Source organism: Suricata suricatta, chromosome 6 (genome assembly GCF_006229205.1).
Source record: "Suricata suricatta isolate VVHF042 chromosome 6, meerkat_22Aug2017_6uvM2_HiC, whole genome shotgun sequence".
Taxonomy (NCBI): Eukaryota; Metazoa; Chordata; class Mammalia; order Carnivora; family Herpestidae; genus Suricata; species Suricata suricatta.
In genome coordinates, this window is record NC_043705.1 from 85,188,002 (window position 1) to 85,193,421 (window position 5,420).

Here is a 5,420-nt window from a genome sequence, read left to right on the forward strand (position 1 = left end):
GGAAAATGGAAGTAACCTAAATGTGGGAACACCAAGGAATAGTCAAGAAAGGTGTGACATGTGACGAAGGCCTCAGGAAAAAAAGCTATTAAGCATCCTGACAGTGAGCAGCAACAGCCATCATGGAAGGATGTCTACTCCATGCTGGCCTCTGAGCTGGGCACTCTTTGACACAAGAACACTGAAGCTAGGCACTATACCCACTTTACAGATGGGGGAACTAAAGGTCAGAGAGGCAAAGAGCTTTCAGAGCTGAGAAGCAGCAGAGGTTTGCTGGGCAATTCGCTCTGAGCCCACTTCCTCGTTTGTAAGAAGCCACTGAAACTCTAAGAACTGATAGGGGTGAGGGGAGTGAGTGAGAGAATGGGCCAGCACAGCCCCTGGCACACAGAAGACTCTCAGCAAATGCAAATCCCTTCCTTCTGCCTGTTGTGGGGTCATCCTCACCACATGACTGCTCCTCCCAGTCCCCCGTGAGACGGGGATGGCCATGCTGTGGAGGCTGCTGGTGTGATGGAGCTGTGTCACATTTAGTGACTGAGGGGGCGCCGGAGCTGGGTTGGGCCAGGTGAGTAGCTTGGTTGGGGGTAGGGATGACAGTGGTGATGGAGGCAGGGACGGTGGCGATGGTGAGGTGGAGATGGACGTGCTGGCACCATTTGTGATGAGGAGGGTGGAGAGGTGGATGGAGTTGGTGGCAGCTGGAGGGGGGGCCGGGTGGAGACAGAGATGGAGATGTTGGTGGTGGTAGCCACACAGTAGATGCACAGATGGAGTTGGACCCGGTGATGGCAGTGGACTGCTGGCATCCACGGTGTGAGCAAAATCCAGGGTATCTCAATACTGGCTGGATGCAGCCAGTCCTGATGTCCCTTTGCTGTGTGATCTTGGACCTCACCCCTCACCTCTTTTGTTCTCCCACTTCCTCTCCTTCAGAGGTGAGTCAGCAGCCACCAGGACAGTTAGTCATTAAGTGTGCAAGGTGTGCTCTTCACTATGACTAAGTGCAATTGGGAACACAGGAAACCCCTGCCCTCAGGATCCAGTCTGCAAGGGGAAGTAGGCCAGCAAGGATGGCACAGGGCCATCCAGTCCTCAGCACCCCACAGCCAGGAGCAGAAGGGACATGATCCAGTCGGTAATGGGATCAGAACCCAAAGCAGGAAGTCTATGCTCTCTCTTTCTGGGCCTCTGATTTTCTCTTCCTCATCAGCCAGACTTCTCCCAGACAGTGTATGCAGAGCCCCCAAGGGCAAGTAGAGGGAAAAGAGCCTTAACTGGCCATCATCCTCCAGGGTCCCCGAGGCCCCCACCTCCAGGCCTCCTTCCTATAAGCAGCTACACTCATTGCTCATGGAAGCTTCTTCCAACTTCCACCTCCCATTGTCTTGGGGCCTCAAGAAGCCTGCTGATCCCTACTCAGGGGAACAGTCACATACCCGAGGTCTTTCCCCCGCATCTGGTCCAGACCATCCCCCTGAAGGGAGAGGTGGCTGTCAACCCCTTTTCCTCCTGAGTCCCAGGGAGGATAAGGCTCCTGCTCGGTGTCCACAAGTCACTTGGGGGCAAAGCTGGGCTGCCTCCCTCCCACCCAGCCCAGGGCTCTTTCTTGCCGCAGTCCTGCCCCTTCTCCCCACTGTGCTGCCTCCGCCCTGGGTTTCACACAGTTTGCCCGCTGGTTATAGAGACTTTTTACACACGCGCATTCATTTGATCATAATGAGGCCAAAGTTCTATGGTCCAGAGTGTCACCTTTGGATTTGGTCATTTGAGAAAAATGTACAGAGCCTGTGTGAGCCGGACAAGGAACAAGATTAAGCCTCCCCGCCCGCTGGGCACAGCTCCTCCCAAGCACAAGCCTCCCCGTGGCCCTGGCTTCGGGACACACTTCCTCCCCCTCGGCCTGGCAGGCTGAGTCTCATACATCCTGGGCTTCTCGTCCCACACAAGCTGGTCTCCTCCCCCCTCCTGTGGTCCAGTGGCACCGAATGCTTCTGCTGTCCATCCACACCCTCTATTTTCCTTCCTCTGGGCATTTGCATATGCTGTCCCCTTGCCCAGACTGCCTTCCCTTGCCTTCTGCATATGTGCAAATTCCCTCCGTCCTCTAAGGCCAAGTCAGGTGCAGAGCCATGTGTAGGCTGTGGCGGACCCTCCCCAGGCCCCTGAGCTTCTAGTCTCCCAGCAGGGGCAGGGGACAGAGTAATTGCAAATGAACATGAAATGAACAGAGTTGCCTGTGGGCTGGGACAGGGGAGAGGTCTTGACAGTGCCCTGGCGGGCCCACGCTGGCCTCCATGGTGCCAATCCACCTGGCTCTCCACAGTGCGAGCTGCCCTGGGCTTCTGCCGCGCTGGGCAGCCTGGGAGTGAAGGAGGCAGTCTCACTGCAGCCCCAGTGCGATGCAGCCACACTCAGAGGCTCCTTTCTACCTCTCAGTTTGCCTTCTAAAAAATGGGACAATCTACGTTCTAGAAATTCCAGCTTCCTTCTCCCCATTTTCCTGCCTCTCAAAAAGTACTCCTTGAAGAAGGAGTGATGTCAAAAAATGAAGTGAATGAAGGTGTTTCTGAACCCCTACTGGCCGCATGAGATGTGCAGCCCTCCCCTCCCTCTGCCCCAGCCCCCGCACGGAGGAGACACATTCACCCTGACTTGGGAAGCACGGGCTCCTTGACCCCAGTGGGAGGAGGCACCAGCCACAGCTCCCAATTGCCCAGGGTGCCCAGACTGTCTCCCAGACAGGGAGTGAGGACCCCAGATCTGCCCAGGACCTCCAGGAGGGCCAGAGAGGCTGGTGGCCCTCATCACCCACAGGCCCCCAAAGAGCTAGCACTGCCACCTCTAGCTCATAGTATACTTTCGCTTCCACTGTTTCCTTCTCACAGCTGTGACCCAGCTGGAGGAATGATCGTTCAGAGTGTGGTGAGAAAACTGAGGCTCAGAGAAGCTCAGAGAGGGATGTCCAAGTGTGTGCGACAGAGCAGATTAGCTCCAAATCCAGAAGTCCTTGGGTGAGCCTTGGTCTGGGCTCCATTTGACTCCATGGGGCCCTACCTACACCCACAAGGCAGACCCCAGCTCAGCCAGGAAGCCCCGGTGCAAAGATGTGGACCCCAAGAGCACTGGGCTCCCTGCCAAGGGCCCCTCCCGTGCCCATCATCCCGGCTGCTTCAGTGGCAGACAGATATGGAGTCAAATGGCCCTGGTTTAGATTCCAGAATTTCATTTACTCACTGTGTTCCCCCCACCCCCACCCCAAGCAAGCCCTTACCCACTCTGAGCTTCGTTTCCCTCCTGAGAAATGGGGTGAGGTTAAGAACCTTAGAGTCCATACTCTGGTTGCCATCAGTCTGATCCCAATGTTCCCTGAGCCCATGCTGGGTGTCTGGTGCCCCAACCCTGCAGTGCCGGCCCAAGGGAGGAGACCCAGCCTGGCCCTAGATCCCAGATGAGTCTCCACCTGGCACACCAGGCCTGGAATGAGCCAGAGCTGGGGCCCAGCCTGCAGCTTGGCCCAGCCAAACGCTTTCTAGTCCTGGTGGAGATGGCACTCAAATCCATCACTGACCCAGACCCCACTGGGCTTCAGAGGCTCTCCAGCTGTCTTCCTGCATTCTCACCATCCTGATTCTACAGATGTGGAAAATGAGGTCCAGAAGAGTTACAGAGCTCACCTGAAGCCAGGACAGAGCTGGAATTTGAACCCAAGCCCTTGGGGTTGGAGCCCCGCTCTTTCTCCTGGAGCCATGGAGCCCTCCAGCTCAGCCTCTCTGTCTTTACCCCCTTTGAGCTTCTTGTGAAAGAAGTCTAGGCAGGTTAGTGCATTTCTCTGAGAGAACTGCCTCCCTTCTGTCCTGTGAGAAACCTCAGTGGGTCAAATTATCTAAGGAGTCTCACATCCAAGGAGCCGTCAGCACCTGGGAATAGTTATTATTAGCCCCACACTGAGAAGAAACTGAGGCCTGGCAGTCAGACTGGGACTCACTCAGCTCCAGATCCACCCAACCCAGAATAAGTGCTCACCCCTCTGCCCTGGGGCTCCCACCCAGCCGGCTGGGAACCACAGAGCTCACCTTCGCCCCAACAACCTCCCTCAGTCTCTACCCCTGGCCAGGAGCCCCCGGCGGCCCTGTTGCAGCCAAGCTGTGTAGTCCCTACCTGTGCCCCAGAAGGGGCCGTGGAGGCGGCAGATGGGCGCCAGTGGGCACCGTCTGGGGCCTGCCACAGTGTGGCCGGCAGACTTTGGCACCATCTCCTCCTCCCTTGAGCAATCATTAACCCTGCCGGAGACCACACCTCCCAGGATGAGAAGGATGGGACAGACTCCTCAACAGGCACTGATGATGGCAGGAGGGCAGGACTGAGGCGACCCGCCCCAGTTCTCCCAAGACAGGAGGCTCAGGCCACAGGAGAAGGAGCCTGGCAGAACCCCACAGCCTAGAGGCCCTGGGAACTAGGCCCAGTCCTGGGGCAGGCAGGAGGTGGAGAGGGTGACAGTTGATAATCAGAAGGTGATACCTAGGCCCTCATCCCCTCCTGGCTACAAAAGGCCTCAGTGACAGGAGGCCTGTGGAGAAGATGAGAGTTGTTAGGCCAGGAGAAGAAACTAATAAGCAAGCAAATATGGAAATTTCAGTGGACATCTGTGAGGCTTTCAGAGGAGATTGAGGACAACCTTGAAGTTGGGTAGTGTACTCTCCTGCCTACTGTTGCTAATCTTCCCCTCCACTGAGTCCCTCAAAGGGTATCTCCCCTTCCCCAGGGGCTCATCCACCCCCAGGCTGGTGCTAAATTCCATCCAGGTGCTGTGGCATCTCAGCAGGGTCTGAGTCCCCAATTCCCCCTCCAGCCATGCAAGCCCAGCCATCCCTGTGTTGACACAGAAAAGGGACCCCCACTACAAGATCACCAGTTTCTTCTTTGGTGACCCTCTCCTTTTGGACAGGGACCCTACCTGACTCAATAGATACAGGTCAGATTGTTACTGTGTGTCAGGCACTTTACCAAGGATGTTTGTTCCCTACCCTACCCCGAAATTTAAAATAGATTATCAGAGGCACCTGGGTGGCTCAATCAGTTAAGCATCTGACTTTGGCCCAGGTCATGATCTCATGGTTTGTGAGTTCAAACCCCGTGTTGGGCTCTGTGCTGACAGATCAGAGTCTGAAGCCTGCTTCAGATTCTGTGTCTCCCTCTCTCTCTGCCCCTCCCCAGCTCATGCTCTCTCATCCTTATTCCCATTAGATGAAACATAGAAACAACCCGGTGTCCATCAACAGATGAATGGATAAAGAAAATGTGGTATATACACACAATGGAGTGTTACTCAACCTTAAAAAGGAAGGAAATTATTACACATGCTACAACATGGATGAACTTTGAAAACATTGTGCTGAGGGAAATATGCCAGTCACAGA